Source organism: Leptinotarsa decemlineata, unplaced genomic scaffold (genome assembly GCF_025532065.1).
Source record: "Leptinotarsa decemlineata unplaced genomic scaffold, Ldec_3_MD MMD2_P_RNA_scaffold_6, whole genome shotgun sequence".
In the NCBI taxonomy this organism is placed as follows: domain Eukaryota; kingdom Metazoa; phylum Arthropoda; class Insecta; order Coleoptera; family Chrysomelidae; genus Leptinotarsa; species Leptinotarsa decemlineata.
In genome coordinates this window covers 15,465,170-15,482,994 of record NW_027412533.1, presented here as the reverse complement: position 1 = coordinate 15,482,994, position 17,825 = coordinate 15,465,170, and the positions used below count along the sequence as shown (strand labels likewise).

The following is a 17,825-nucleotide window of genomic DNA, read 5'->3' as shown; positions in this document are numbered from 1 at the left end:
CTAGTTCCTTTGATAAATTTTGGATTAGACTCTATATTTGCGAACAGTCGACTTTCGACTCTAACTTCAAAACATAAAGTCGAGATTGTTTACACCGCATTTTTTGTATTTCGAAGACAGAGACTGGACAATGCGCAACCCCTGGCATCAACATCTCCCGAGGAAGTGAAGGATTATTGTAAGACGTCTAGCTACTCAGAAAGCCCAAGGCCCGGACCAAATAACAAACCGTTCTTTGAAAGTCTTACTACGAAAGGGTATAGCAGTACCCGTTCATGGAGGCGACGATTATCCACATCCCGAAGCGAAAGAAGGGTGTATGGACAAGATGGGATGTTCTGACACAGTAACCGTTTGGGCACTAAATCGGGGAGGGGGCATGGAGGGGACACAGAGACACGCGTTCGGAGCGATAAGTACCTAACTGCTTGAAATAAGTGTTCATTGTTCTACTGCTGTATTTTGATTATATCATTTCTGTACATTTTTGCTTTGGACTAACTCTTCTACGTAGTGACTACCTATTTCCAGATAACCACAGGCCAATCAGCTCAACTCATTCCTCGAACAAAGTGGCAGAACGTGTCATCCTGAAAAGATTAGAGGACCAAACCAACGAAGTGGGAATCCTACCAGATGAACAGTTCGGCAAAGGATACACCGAAGCGATTTTCTTAGACGTCTTCAAGGCGTTCGACAGAGTTTGGCATGACGGACTTTGGCTAAACGAAACAAACAGTAAGATTAATCGAGTCTTTTCTAGCTGACAGGCGATGCCGCTGTAGAGGAGGACAAGAACTCTCACCCATGCGATTACTGGAAGCAGGGGTCCTTTCGCCAAACCTCTTCTCGGTATACACAGCCGGAGAACAACTTCAATAAGTTGGTGCTCTACGCGGACGATACAGCTCTGCTGGCGAGATCAATAAGCCAAGCGCACGTCACTAGATACCTGCAGCAACAGGCAGATAGATTAGAGGAATAGGCCAACCTGTGGAATATCAGTATAAACTACGACACATCACCTTCAATGGACAAGAGATTCCGTAGACCAACGAAGCTAGATATCTGGGAATCACCCTAGACAAAAGATTAACGTTCAGACAAGCATAGAAGGTCAACCAAGCAGAACCAACGACCACCTCCAAGAGTCGCTGTCTGGTGGCTTCAGTAAGTATATCACTTCAAACACTTCCTTTTCAGGTTCGACGAGAAATACTTGACCGCGATTTCTTTTTTAAAAATAGTCTTCGGTTAGTTTTTGGGGACCTCATGCAAAAATTCAGTTAGGAACGTCAAGATAAAATAATACAATAGATCAGAAAGTAAAAGCACCTGAAGGCTAACTTTCGACCAAAGAAGGTCAGATGTCAATCTTGCTAAAGTGCCCTTCAGTAAGTTGAGAATCGCTCCGGAGGAGCGGGGGTGTATGGACAAGATGGGATGTTCTGACACAGTAACCGTTTGGGCACTCAATCCGGGAGGGGGCATGGAGGGGACACACAGACACGCGTTCGGAGCGATAAGTACCTAACTGCTTGAAAGAAGTGTTCATTGTTCTACTGCTGTATTTTGATTGTATCATTTCTGTACATTTTTGCTTTGGACTAACTCTTCTACGTAGTGACTATCGTGCATTATTTTGACCCCACCAGCCTGACATCTAACATTATCAATAAAGAGGAATGGAACTGTGGCTTAAAGACGTTAAATGTGTTGCAACAATATCTTTTAACGAAACCGAATGTTCAAAAGCAATACGCGCGGAATACAGCAACTACCGATCCAGACGATGATACAACGACGTCAAGTTTCACGGTTTCGAAGGCGAAAAAAACCAAGTATGATGAATCATATATTAGTTTCGTATCAGTTTCACTACAATGATCATTATTGTGTGAAGATTATGGCAGCAAACATAAAACACTGCTGCTTCATAAGTGCGATCGCTGTCTCGGGACAAAACTTCAAAAAGGCCGAGTTATAAATGTTTTTTCAGATACTTTTTTCAATTTGAAAGACCGTTTGTATGATAAAACGAGATATATGAATCTCTTTTAGAAATGTCATCAGACACAAGTAGGGGGTCACTGTTTGAGATGACGCCTCTCAATAATTTTTGGTGCAGAATTCGTGATGAATATTCAACAGACTGATGAAAAATTTCAACTATTTTCTATCAAACCTAATATCAACCAATTGATGAAAACAGTTGAATTACAAATGTTTTTTCAGATACTTTTTTCAATTTAAAAGACCGTTTGTATGATGAAACGAGTTATATGAATCTCTTTTAGAAATGTCATCAGACACAAGTATGGGGTCACTGTTTCAGATGACGTCTCTCAATAATTTTTGGTGCAGAATTCGTGATGATTATTCAATAAACTGATGAAAAATTTCAACTATTTTCTATCAAACCTAATATCAACCAATTGATGAAAACAGTTTGATGTCTCCCATTAGTTAGATTTTTTCCTTTTTTAATATTTTGTATTATTATACTTGTAAGTAATAAGTAACTGTTACACTGTACTTTTATTATGCTCATTATTAAAGAATACACTTTCAAAAACTATTGTTTTATTGTAGAGTTCCGTCACGAAACAAGTTTGAGAACCGCTAGTGTAATTCAATGTTTATATGAAAGTGGCTGTGCCAGGAGGGCTTTTTCTTTCAGTATTTGTCTGGAAGTTACTTTTTTGCATGGTCTACACATCCATGTATAGAGTTACTCCTTTAAAAATTGATTGCTTCCTTCCTTTCCTTGAAAGAATCCCACATTTTTATTGAAATATACTTTTTTTTTCAGTTTATCGAATATTACTATACACTTGACTGTATACTGTGGGATGTAACTAGTAAATAGATGAATTTTAATAATGCAACAAGGTCAACAAAATTATGTATTTATTAGCTGAGATAAACTAAATTACATCTCATACAAAATCTTCTTTATGATGGCATCAACTTCACAATATTTAATATCTTAGTCTAAGTTCTTTCACACTTGTCATGAACAACTATAGTGTCAGTTCGAATAAAAAATCCAACATTTTCTTACTTTTCATATTCATCCATTGTAAATGGTTGAAATATGATGATGCTACCTGTGCCAAGCTGGGGCGCTAGTTTTACCCGGGTTAAACTAGGGCGGCGGTGCTATTAGTGCGAAGCCGGGGATGATCACTAGTAAGTTATAATTACGATTTATAGATGAATAGATTCTTAACAATTCAGGGTATTGATATACATGGTGTTCTATTAAAAAAAGGAGATTATGCGTCTCCAATACTGCGAAGTTGGTGACGTCATAAAGACGATCAGATTAAAACGTAGTGAATTTTCTGTAAGAGAATAATTCGAGTGACCTTGGAGATTCATAAAAATGTAAATATGCGTTATTAAAATTCAATTACGTACCGTTTCCGAGTATTAAACTATAAATAGCTTTGCAATATCGCGAAATAAAATGTGTTATGTACTAAATTTAATGACGAATACATTCATTATTCGCAGTTGTAATTTAAAGAAAAACTACCTTTTTGCTACTTTTAAGTGACATTTTGTATAACAATATGTTTTGGATATGCGTCTTGACCAACGCTATAAGTTTTATTTGAAATTTTTTTAGTATTTCAGCTGACAACGACGAACTTCTTCATAGTAATAGGCAGAGGCTTCGTACTAATACTGAGAAAATGAATATTTTGAATAAAAATTCGAAATGACCTATGATGAGGGGTGATTCTCAAAACTGGTCTGTAGATAATCACTCGATTGATGACGAAGGAGAAGCACCTACAGGAATTTCTTTTGTGAGGAAACTTGCACAAATGTCTGTCGTATTTAATTCCGATAAGAGACAGTGAATGTTTTGTATTTCAATTTAATATATGTATTTTGTAGAGTTTGTTCTGTGGCCGATTGTTCGAACCTCGTACCATTTGATTTCTTCTTTTATCCATTCATTTCGACAGAAATATTCTGAATAAATGAGTTTTTGTTAAAACTTGAAGAATAAACAACCAGGATTAACAGGAAAATAAAATTGCGCATTTCCTTCTTTCTTCTTAAATTTGTGGTTATTTTGACAAAACCTCGTATTCTACTCCACTGTTCTGATCAATAAACATTTCCCCTTGGAGTCAACTAGTCTATCTCCCATTTGAAACTTCAAATTCATCAACAAAACTATTTGATAGATTCCAATTGAGATAATTCAACAATTATTGCAAATTCGAACATATATGCGTTGTTTTGATGTGCCGAGGTCAAGGTTCATGAACGATATAAGATTTTCGATGATACTAATAATGGCATTATTGTTGTAATTTTCCACTTCATACACTGGTATAACAATCGTATCAAATTTCGTTTCATGAACTTGAAACATATATCCGCAAAATTATTAGAAATACTGATTATATCCTTCAAAAGTTTTCATATTGATATTTTTACTCATTCATCATTCATCAAATACCGTATGGCCAAAATGAGATTATTTTACATCGCAGTGTCTCGTACAAGAACGTAATATCATTCTTAGAAAAAAAACGTTCACCGGTAAGTAAGTGTACACTAAGAAAAACATCCAAATATTTTTTCTAATGTATACAGAGTGGCCACTTTTTTTATGTTGAATGGATGATTAACAAACGAAAATGATTCAATGGAAAAAACGTCGCAATAATGCCAGCCAATTATTAAGTTGTTTCAAAAGTTTACTCCGTTTTAATGTCATATATTTTTGTTGCACCATATCTCAATAAATATTCATTCTACTATGTCGTGGTATACACTAATCGATAGATTCATACATTGATGCTGTTATTTTTTCTTCCAAATTTGACTTTTTTGCCTCCTTTCAGATTATTACTATATGATGTCGTTGAGCGATTTTTGAGCAAATTGTGTCTACGAATTGAATTGAACGAAGCATTTGGCAATGTGTTATCATTAAAATTTCCGAACAGTGCCTTCATACGCACTGCCAGTAATCCAGGACTAGGCTTTGTGGACCCTGGTGGAGACTGACCCATTACAAACGGTGCGTGCGATGGCAGAAGAACTGGGCAGCAGCTCCCATGCAGTTTTTGATATTTTAAAACGTATAGAAGGAGTCAAAATGCTCGAAAAGTGGGTGCCCTACGAATCGGACGATTGACAGAAATAGTCACGTTTCGAGGTCTGTTATTCTTTGTTTGTGCGCAACCAAAACTATCCTTTTTTGGATCGGATCGTCATACGTCATGAAAAGTGGATTCTTTACGTTCAGGACAGTGGTTGGACACCGATGAGCCAACCAAATGCGGCAGGTGTAATCCACTATAACTTTCTGCAACTAGGCCGAACCATCATGGCAGAGTCCTATTGTGAACAAATCGATGAAAGGTACCAAAAATTGCGTCAGCAGCAAACGTCACTGTTCAACAGAAGATATCCGATATTGCTCCATGACAGCGCTCGTCCGCACGTTTCACAAACCACTGTTCGAAAATCAAACGAATTGAGCGTCGAAGTTTTACCTCATTCAGCATACTCTATGAATGAATCGACTTGTGTTACGTTGGCAAAAGTGCACTAATTCAAATGCCGCTTATTTCGATTGAATTGAATGTGTATTGAATGAGTTTGATTACAGACTTATCACAATACTCTTTGCGAAAAACAAATTCATAGCTCTTTCATTAGGAAAAATGCACCAATTCAATTTAAAACAAGTTGTTTATTGGAAATTTCACAGGTATCGCATATTAAATACTTGGTAGATAAACATATGCTTCAAATGGGATACACCTTAATCAATGATAAAATAAAGTAACTGAAAAACTATCGACTTATGGATAAGAGGACATCGAGTACATTCTTCCGAAAGGTTGTATGAATTGAATGGATGCGTAACCTAAAGAAAACATGGAAAATTGCAACAATAATTAGGTGGCAAGTAATCAGAACTTTCAGTTTTACTTTAGATATTTGATAGCATCGAAATTAAAAAATTCAGAATTTCATTTATTTAAGATATATGGTTTATTAGATGGATAAATTATGTCATTTCGAATCTAAATGGCTTTGTTCAAGAGAAAGTAGGTGAAAGTAATTCTACTCATTGAATGATTCTCCACTTAATGGGTAGAATCCCAACTTTTAGCGTGTCTAATGAAAATATTTTTCTCACATATCCAAATTAAATAAACGTTTTCACATTTCTTACAATTCAAAACCATTCAAATAAGCAGTTTTGGGAATGATCCAGAAACTGTCATTGTAGACGCCAATAACTACTTGGTTATACTTTGTAAATCTGAAATTATTTAAAATCATATATCTACTACACAAATCCTTGACACAAAAGCGTATGATAAACGTTATCGATTACTATCAATTTTGTCCTTTTCTATGGATAATTATTATGTAATCATCGTAATATTGCGCAAGTAGTAGCACTTTGATGAAGACGGCTCTTATAATGAAATGGCTACTGGTAATAACCATAATTACCAAATCAAATACTAAAACAGTTCTAGTTCGAAGATTGAAATTGAATAAATCGACAATTACTTTATGACTACATTCATGAACTTCACAACATCAATTGTGGATTACTCGATTAGTGTGGTGTACGAGGTAGATTAGAAAAGTTTCAAAAGAAAACCTTGTGCGAAGCAATACAAAATGTTAAGATTTCATTCGTTAGTCTAAGATATAATGAAAATAAAGAGACAGATAGAAACATATCTGAAAAGCAATAGAAATGAAAAAGTGAATAATATTTGAATAGCACAGCAAAAAGGTATGCCCCTCTCTTTCTCTCTACAAAACTCTTGGACACTTTATACCCAACACCCTTCTCATTACGTGAATACGTAATAAGGACTTAGTCCTGGGAGTACTACTTGTTACAATGTCCTTTTTTGAATTATACATTTCTTAGGATAACTTAGACTGCTGTTATACTCAATTTGATATCCTACTCCCACGTAGACATCCGGTCTATTTCGGCCTCCAACCGACGTAAATGCAAGTAAGTGTTACATAATTCCTCTTTTGCACTCCCACGTGGACATTCGGTCCACCCCAGTCTTCAACCGGCGTAAATTGGGAATGAATCTACTTCTATTAAAACATCTAACACTTTCACAATTTTGGTTAGTGTTTGGTTAGTATTATAAAAATAAAAACAACAAAAAAAATTAATTGGCGCTCGGGGCGACTACATTGATTCCAGTGGCGCATTTGCTTTTTCAGCTGCAGGAAAACCCGGAAAAACCTGCAGCACCACATCATCTGAAGATCTTAATCTACCAATGTCCTCTCTCTCATAAAACAAAATGTAGGGTGTCTCCAGAGACTCGAATAGATTCAATGCATCTCCAGAACACTTCGTGACACGACTATCGTCAAACTTAAACTAGTCCGTTTCGTCTTTGACCAAGGCGTAATAATAACCAAATTCAACGCCAGAACCACAGTGAACAATGACTGCATGAATATTATAATAGTGGTCTGCTAGATTGAAATGTTCATCTATTTCGAACCTTCCAAAGAATTTCTTGCTTCCGTCAGAGGTTGAGTCTTGTTTGAAGATCATCAGTGTTATTATTAGATTGACTGGTGCATCAGCTAAACTTGCTTCCTTAGAACAGTCAGTTAGTTTGGTGTATGTTTAGCAATACAGTCGATCATCACCTATTATAAATTCCATTTTCAGATGATTTAACAATAAGCTTTGCACGGACTGGTTATTAGTCACATTAGGAAAAGCTAGATGAAGTTCCAGAAATTCACATTTTTCGCTACCTCTTGAATATTTACTTCAAAGTAAACAAGTGAGGATTTTTCCAGCAAAAGATTCACAAACATAAGACGAGATGGACTGTACGGAATCATTCAATCCAGAGCGGTCAGGAGTATTGTTTTGCTGACGAAGAGTATTCAACAAGAACCCCAAGAATTCGGAACAATCCTCTTGTTGTCCTAACGAGTATCTAGTGGACTTCAAATACTCCAGGAAATTGGTTGGAGGGAAAGATGATACGTTCTTACGAAACTGCAGCTGCATGAACAGGTGTTTGAGTTTGATGAATAAGTAGGAAACATTCCCGTTCTCGTTCATCATTAAAACCTCGTTCTTGAAATTCTTCGTCATGAACAACACTCGAAAAATGCTATTCATGTAGCAAGTGTTTCCCAAATTATCCAATCCAATTTTCTTTTCTAGATTTTCAGGACAACTCTCTACTGATTCTTAAGGAAGAACACGTATCACAGAATCTCCATAAGAACCATTTCTCAATCTGGAATCGATCCTTCCAAGTGAAGAGGGGTTTCGTAGAGGGATCGATTCGACTCTTGCTTCATGAAGCTCTTCCACTGAAAGGGAACCAGAAGTACGAGGACGGCAACTCATATTTGGGGGGCAAGAATGATCTGAGTCCACTGACCGAACTGAAAAAGAAGAAGGTGGATCAATCACTTGTGAATTAACCTTAATAGGAGACTGATGAATATCCATATATCTCGACTTGTTTCGAAGATATTTCAGATCCGTACTGAAATTAGGGCAATGCATGATCTCATCAAAATTATGTGAAGGAAGAATAGTTCCAACGACCGAAGCAACATTGCCACGTTGAATAGCAATACTAATTATTTCTATTAAAAAAGAGGTAGATCGGTGATCTTTCATGAACGAATAACAGAGACTCCAGGCCATAAACACCGAAAGTTTCAACCGCTACTGGATGGAACAGATAGTTGTTACCAAGATTTTGGTATTTTCCTCGCCAGACAACGCTGCAGTTCCAGCAGACTTCGAACTTCCGGCTAGATGGGAAGCCGCAACCGTGTCAACGCAAGTGAAGTCCCATACCACAGGTTTACCGTATTTCCATGGTATGAGAGAATTACCATCTGATTGTTTACCATCATCTCGACTGGTACCTAAGGGTTCCAGAATTGCAGGAGCATCCGCTGACAACATAGCTCATTTCAATATGTCGTTCACTTGGTGATGTCGAGATGTACGCCCTGCACTTCTCCTGCAACTCAAACCATGTGTAACTTTCTCATCAATTATACTACCGCAAACACAAGTATGAGGCAAACAAATAGATGAACCCATCCTAAGTCCTACTGCTATTACTATTACACTTTCACTGTCATGCTTGCATATACAAAGAAGGCGGATAATCACTAAACAAATTTAGTTCCGATCTCAGCAATGACGTTCTTGTACCTTGTTTGTAGAAGGATGTCCGTCCACCACCAAACCATAGATGAAACTTAGCAAAAAGGTATGAAATGTATGAAAAGCGATAACAAATTATTTATTAAGTAAAATCAAACTTGATACAACTTCATTCCAAGTTCAATACACAAAAAGTAAGAAATACTCGTATATTAAGATCAATTTCAGTCAATACATGAGTAAGAAACGATAAACATTTCTAACGATTATTATTGAGGCAATAACAAATTTTAATATATAGCTCATTGGTAAATGGGAAACCAATTCTAACCAACCGAATATTGAAAATGAGAAAATTTTTTTCAGTAGGACCGAAATATATTTTGATATTGCATTATTTTATACTCAATTTGTCAGAAATTAATATTCCAAGCGAATATATGGAATTTTGCAATTTTCAGCACTTGTACTTGACCGGAGCAGCTTGTAGAGGAGTTACTTGATGTACAAGTATTACCACTTCAAGAAATTCAAGGGGTTTGTAGATCACAGCTTGACATTCGCAAAACGAATTATCTACAGATAAGTTTAGTTCAAAATGTCACGAAAAATACCTCCGCAGACTTGTGAATATTAAAATAATCCGCAAGAATGTAGTAAAAATAATAAAATTGAAATGCTAAAATTGAACGAATTCCAACGGCAACGACAATGAATTGCATTGAAACTTCAGTCCTCTATTGAGAATTAGAAATAGATATACAACCTTTAAGTCTCTGCCGTTTTTCCCTTTTCGGGTCGTGATGGAGAAACATGTGCACACTACCGATATGAAATTGGAATAAATACATAAATATATACAATATAAAAAGTCAATATCTTAATCGATCAGGTTCTCTCCTGTTACGTACAGGACGAATATATAAAGTGCTTGGTGATGGCGGTGATACCATGTTTGGTCTGATCATACTGTTATCAAAATTCTCAGCATTTATATTATCATCATTACCAACCACTTCATTTTCATAAGTAATAGGTCTTATCAATATCACCTTGATCAGTATTCCATTTGACTTTATCCTCAACATCCGGATTGTAATCTGTTTTATAAATCATCGTCTTGATCTGATTGCTGTGTCTTTTCCGAATATTATTTGAATTTAAAGGTTTGACAAGATATAAATTCTTACCTAAAATTCATGTTATTTTTGCTTTACACCAAGAGCTTTTCACATTACGATAGTCTTCAGCTAGAAGAATGTTTCCAAAAAAAACATAAGCTTTCTTCCCCCCCCCTAATATTTTTTATTCATTTCCTAAGCTTTACCTAAGTTACATTTAATCTGGTCAAAATCTGTTGATTCTTGTTGAGAATTTTGTAAGGTTTCAGGTTTCTATCGAATCTTGTTCTTTGCAGGAGTTTCTCCTGTTGACAAATGCACAGTATTTCTGTATGTGAGCAAAAAAGATTGAAAGTGATAATGGTAATATTTTCACAATGAATTTCTTTCATAAGAAACGGTTTTACAATTTTCATGCTATTTGCAGCAGCGCCACTGCAATGTGCCAAAAAGGGCGGAATAGTTATATGTTGACTGCCATTGACTTGAGTAAAATGCTTAAATTCCGCTGAAGTCAGTTGCGGACCGTTGTCACTAACAAGTGTCTTAGGTAAACCATATCGTGAAGAAAATTCTCCCAATTTATTAATTGTAGAAGACGTTGTTATTGAAGTCATTGATATAACTTCGATCCACTTCGAGAATGCATCCAAGACTATTAGAAAAAAATTCTTTTTACACGTTTTATATTAGCTCGAAACAACATTAAACGAAAAATTTTAGTATTATTGTGAAAAAAGCGTGGGCGCTTTGTGCCATATTTTTTGTATATCAAGCGCCCGTCGCTTTTTTTCTCAATAATACTAGTATGTTTCGTTCGATATTGTTTTAAGCTTATTTAAAAAAAATATTTTCAACTTTTCACTTCGATGTTCTTTAAAAGTGTGTTTTTTAAACTATATTTATTCAATTTCACAATTCAACGATGGCCACCAAACTTGTGATTGAGCTAGAAGTTTCGTTTCAACTATTTCCAAATGTGCACTGTGTAATTCTCTTATAGTGAATGACTGTAGTGGAGACGGATAATAACAACCCTGTGACCCCATACTGTAGTATGTCCTCTCTATTGGTCAGAACCAAGCGCTTATGAAAATAGGGTTTCAACTCATGATCAATTTTACTTGGCCAATCTGTATTCAAATATTCTGAAACTTTCTATAAAACCGGATCCACCAGTGTCTCATTTCGTACAATATTCACGTTTACGGAAATTTCAGAATTTAAAGAAATGAAATTAATATCAACGACTTCATCGATCAAATCGGCAGACTCGCGTTCTGAATCTATTTCGTTCATTGGCACTCTACTCAAAAAATCAACTATATTTTCACTGGTATTCACATATTTGATCTCGAAATCAAAACCTCGGTTAAGGATATTCATGTCAGTATATAATAATTGATCGTTATTTTGTAATCATAACAAATACACACTCCTCCATCATTTTTTAGAACTGGCACTATAGGAGTGTCCCACTCAGAAAACTCTACCGGTGATATGATATTCTTATTAATCTATTCAACTTGATTTTCACTTTACTCTTCAAGGAAAATGGCAACGGTCTAGGTTTGTGAAATTTCGGAATAGATGCAGCAGTTAAATTCAATTTGAATTTTAATTTGTTGAATGTTCCGAAGTTTTCAGAAAAAACAGTTGAAAAATCTTTCATTACCTTATCCAATAAATCATTATTCACAAAATGAATGGTTCCGAATCCTGTGTTATAATTTCTGATGAAATTTCCCCCTTACAAGGCTGGACGATCACCTTTCATAATATAAAAATCCAAATCATTAACCTTCTTATCAAATTCAACAGATAGAGTGATTTTACCCAAAGGATAAATTTTGTCTCCCGAAAAATTTACTAACGAAATATCACTTAGATATAATGAATATTCTTTGAAATATTTATTATATTCATCAATTGGTATAACGGAAACTGCTGCACCTGAATCTAACTAGAATTTGAGCATTTTACCCTCAACCCGAATATCTATATAAATAGGTCCATCATGTTCAGTGTCCAGACTCAGAACAGGTCACATTTTCCGTTTCCAAGGAGTTCAAATATTTGTTTACATTCCTACATACTGCTCGCACATGACCTCTAACATTACAGCTATTACAAGTATATCCCTTATATGGACAGATATTGGAGAATGACCTTTACCACAAAGAAAAATGGCACATGCGCACTGCCACTACTATTCAACGTCGCTTCATTTCGCCTTCTGCATCCGGTTGCATGCTGGATTGACCTTTGCTTAGCTGGCTTTCATGTTACTGGTTTTTATGTCCTTGTTGATGCCGAGGAACTCTTTGAATTTGGTTTATTTACTACACCTGGACACATATTTCCGTTTCCTGAATGCCTACTAGAGCTGCTTCTTCCGTAAGAGACCTCTCCGAGGCTTTACTGAACTTATCGTCAGCTTTCAAGCCTAGTAACGCATTTTTTACTCGTCCTTCATTATACCTTGTAATAAAAAAAAATATCCGTTAGCTTGGTGAACAGTTCCGCGCCAAATTTACAGTTACTATCTATTTTTTTTAAAGCAATGCCCAGTTTTTAACTGATTCACCATTTAATTTTTGGGCGGCATAGTATTTAGCTCTTTCTACTCACACCACAAGTGTTTTGTCGTAATAACCGTCCAGATGTTCAACTCTTCCTTCATATGAACTTTGTTTCGGTTTGTTTGGCACTGATAAATCAAGAAGTAATTGATATGCCTCCTCCGCGAGGCTATATAGCAAAACTGCTCGTTTTATTGTATTTTCAGTAATATTTCTTGCGATGAAATATTGTTCAAGTCGTTTGACAAACACACTCTACTCGGATATTTTTGGATCGAACATCAAGTTGAATCCAATATCAACTCCTGTGGTAATTTTTATTCATTTGGCTTACTATTCACACACACGTTTCGCAAGTACTTTTTGAAAAAGCAAAGAAAAGTCGTCGCCAGATGAATTATATTTGTTCAGTGTTACATTACTTCAGTGCATCGGTTCTATCACTGAAAAATTTGTATCGTGAACACAAGAAGTCTCTGCCGTTTTTTCCCTTTTTGGGTCGTGATGGGGAGACATGTGCACACTACCGATATCACAGCAGCGCGGGGGGCAACCGCCGTACATTAGAACTCGTATACATTACAACTTATGTTCCAGGTTTGTAGGAAAAATTGAGACAAATCGGTAAGAACAACTTTTAGAACTACCATCTCTTCTGACTCAAACTAAACCAGAAATTATAGTTGAAATGAAGAAAAAATATTTTTACAACAATAATCGTTTCTGTGAAAAAGCATCCATAGATGAAATCGCAAGACCCCTAGATATAAGAACAAATGGATATCGTGAATATATAAAGAGAATACTGATACCAGATTTGGTGATAGCGGAACTTATTCTGAAATCAACTGGTTATTACGATGTAAGTGGAATGAAACAATAATTGTTACCAAGGAACCTTATGAAAAAAGGAAAAACTCAAAGAATCCGCAAATATTCTTTCAGCAAGTAACAAGGTATTCCAATTGGCTCTGTAGAATTGGATAGTACCTGGGTTGTCAGTCACTGCTAAGGCTAGAGGTCAAACTAAATTCTTAGACATCATCCGGTATGTGTATCTACTCTTGCAGAATATTGAATCTGACATCTAAACAATTCATTGTTTCAACCTGTGTCAATATAAATATAGTTGGTTGCAATTTAGACGTTGTTTAGAAATGCCTTTTTGGGTCTTTTAAAAGACTATTTACCGAAACGTCTATCTTCCAAAGAAAGTTATGTATAGAAATTTCATTTTTTCCATTGATCATTTCAATTTTCGTTTTCATACATACGACAAATATCTGACTTACCGGACTCTTCAGTGGTTTATATTACGCAGTAAATTATTGGGGCGAACTTTTCAGTTTACACTTCAGCATATTCTCTATTTATTTAGCGTTATTAATTTTTCAGATTGTGGAACGTTATATACTCTATACTCAATAAACAATAAGGAACATCGACCCACCATAGAAAAAGTTTTTCAAAGAAATTTTGGTAGACCCCTCGTACCAGGTCTGCTGTTTGTATATTCTGATGTAATTGTAAAAGAGTCATTTTGAATTCATGTTTAACATGAGCATTTTTGAATTCATGTATTATCTGGTAATATTCATAGAAACGTGATGCGGTTCACCAAGGCTGCGTTGGATTCAGCCGTGACCCCTGCGATCACGGTCAAAGTGTAAGAGAAGGTTCATTTAAAAAAAAATACGAGGGATGGCTGTTGAGTGAAGTAAGCACGATGCCAAACCAAGGAAACTGAGGAAGAATAGTTATGTAATAAAGAACCTGATAATATGGTTTTCCAGCCTCAAACAAATAGTGGAAGAACTTTTGAACAATTTATCGAACAGTTGCGTAACTCCGACATGATAGCAACCACAACAAAATTTTGAAGTGAGAAGACCCTCGGGAGCTCTAATTTTCTTCGAATGGATGAACTCAATTTATTCAAATTATATGACGCGACATGAAGTTAAAATATCTTTTAGAAAAGGCAGACCGAAATATACGGATTAGTTAGTTGAAGAAATATTTAAAAAAACGAAAATAATAGGATTCCTACATGAACTGGAAATAAATTAATAGGTTAAAGAAAAGAGTAACATGATATGTCAAACAATAAAAAAAAGAAAATATGGTGAACATAAACGATGAAAAAAAAAACAAAAATAAGGAAAAATATTTCAAAGCAATGTCTAGGTCACGACGTTTCGATTGTTGATATATTCAATCGTCTTCGGGTGATAACTGGTTATTTTATCCCGATTTTTATTGTTTATGCATTATTTATATTTCACTGTCATCCATATAATTTGGTCTTGGTACTTATTCTGATAGCTCATTCACTCATTCATTTTTTATTTCATTTCTTTTTTCTTCTCAATGAGTCAACTTATTGTTATAGAGTAAAAGTCCAAACCTCTATCATTCAACAAAAATCATTGTCAACCACATTCAAATTAAGAAGTAACTGTTTCCCAATTTTTGTTTATAGGGGACAAGAGAACTCAAAAATTATTCAAACAATCAATGAACGGCAAAATCTTCCCGAATGAATCTGTGTGTGAGGCTGGGAAACCACAAAAGCCAGTATGCATACCCTCCTCGGCAAATGACAAAGTGGTTTAAACTGAGTATCCTTTGCCAGCTCGTAATGATTTGGAGTGAAATGTTTTTTCCACCCTCGAGAGTTATTAAACTGTATACATTGATGTGGGTGTTTGGTACTAAGTCATAAAATGGATAGGATAAGAAACATCAAGAGTACTTGGAAAATACACCTGCGTGGTTATTCTACTATTTTTTTTTAGTAAAATTTCCCTTTTGCACTATATAGGATTTGTAGAAATGAAAGCATCGGGTTTGTTCCTACTAGTTACAATTTTATAGCCGACTATAACTGTAAGGTTTTCAGGGGAATAACCACGAAGGGTGAATTTACACGAAAACTTTTATAGAGACACCATCTGAAAAAAGAACTGAAGAGCTTCTTTAACGAAGCAGGGATCGGCTCGTATACGCCAACTAAACAAAATACGTCTGAATAACGGACACAACGTCTCACAAGGGAACAAAATTGATATTAAGTTCGATAGAATATGAAAAATAGGATAACAGTGTTTTCCAGAGATTTGAAAGAAATGATTAAGTCAGACAGCGCCCAAGCATCAAAAAAACATACGCGAACGATGAGCAAAATATCAGTCATTTGCACAAATAGTACACGATTGCCTTAAGTCTTAGTAACACGATAAACGGCGGTGGGATATTGAGATTAAAACCGAATCACACGTTAAAAGTCCTTAGCTCGCACAGGTTTAGACTTTTGAGAGTGCTCGTTCGTATGGGGGCGACAGCTGGTTAACCGAAAAAACAGATTTTGATCAACAGATATACAGGTTGTTCCAAATTAAATCAGCACCATTGCTAACTTCGTTAATATTGATACTAAGGTATGTAGACGATGTTTTCGCGATATTCGATAACAAAAAATCGAATATTTGAGGATTTTGTTTCCTTTTGAACTGAAAGATTTCCATCAATAAAATTCACGTATTAGTTAGAAAATAAAGGGCAACTTCCATTTCTTGACGTTTTGGTAATGAGAAGCCAATATGGAGGGCTAGAATACGATGTATTTAGAAAAGAAACAAGCACGTACAGGTATACTCTTGATAGTTCACATAACTGTGGACAGCACAAACGTGCTGGGCTGAATTTTCTAGTGCATCGTATTTTGACTTTTCCTCTCACAAATGAGAGGTTCACAAAAGAAAATCGTACAATACAGGAAATAGCAGCCACTAACGGTTTCCCGAGGAGTATTGTAGTTGATATAATAAGAAAGAAAAAGTTTAGGCTAACATTGAACGAAATCTCGACTTTTGAAAATGACAAAAGCAAGATGAATACATCTCAGTTCCATACCACCAATACACGAAGAACTTTGGAAAGATTTTCAAGGAACTAAGTATGAAGGTGGTTTTTAAAACAAGTCATACACTACAGAGCCTGATAGGAAGTCCAAAAGTCGAGAGTTCGGAAAAGTCTGGAATTTACGAAATTGAATGTAAGGACTGCGATGAAAAATATTATGGACAGACGAAAAGATCTATCAGAATAAGATATAAGGAACACTTAGCACACTTAAATATAAAAGACCTGAAAAATCAGCAGTCGCCCATATTTTGCAACAAAACCATTCCACAGACTTCATTTCATTAAGATTAGTTAGGCAAGTTAACAACAGGAATCTAGATGCCTATGAGAGTGTAGAAATTATTAAACATAATAATATTATGAATAACGATGGTGGACCAACACTTAATAGTATACTGAAGACGGAGGCAGATTTTGGCCTGCGAAACGTTAAGGTAAGTATTGTATTATTTCTTAACAATTTTTTTGATAGGCAAAATCGTTAAATACGACAAGTTACTGATAAATAGAAGATTTTTCTTTGGGAAAAATACTTTGATTTTTACGCGGTAACTTATTGAGGCAAACTAAAAAATTTGCCCTTCTACTCTAGTATAAAGTTCTCCATTATAATTTTTATTTTTCAAATTTTCAGATTTTCCTCCACAAAAAAATGACTTTCGTTGTATACTATGTAGCTTGTTGAAGTAATATTTCAATTATTAGATTCACTTGACTATTACACAAGGAGACATTGTAAAATTAATTTAAGACTAGTAGATGAGGCAATATTGTGAAATTAATTTAAGACACTCAAGACGCAGGTACCTAGAAGAGGTACCTATGGTATAAACAAGAAAAACTTTGTGAATAGGATTAGTTTGATCTTCCTCTTGAAAATGATCACTAGGTGATCGAAACACGTGTCGAGGTGTTAAAATAACGGTTTGGTGTTGGGAAAAAACTCCTGTAATATTCATTACTAGACCAAAGGTTCCAAACAGTGCGTTACAACTACGAATT

At 35.4% G+C, this 17,825-nt stretch overlaps 1 protein-coding gene across 2 annotated transcripts in view; it reads right to left on the bottom strand.

Annotated features, from left to right (window-relative positions):
- tsl (membrane-attack complex domain containing protein torso-like) overlaps positions 1 to 17,825 on the bottom strand; it is a 134,858-nt gene that overhangs the window by 72,913 nt on the left and 44,120 nt on the right. The gene's annotated exons all lie outside the window — the stretch shown is intronic.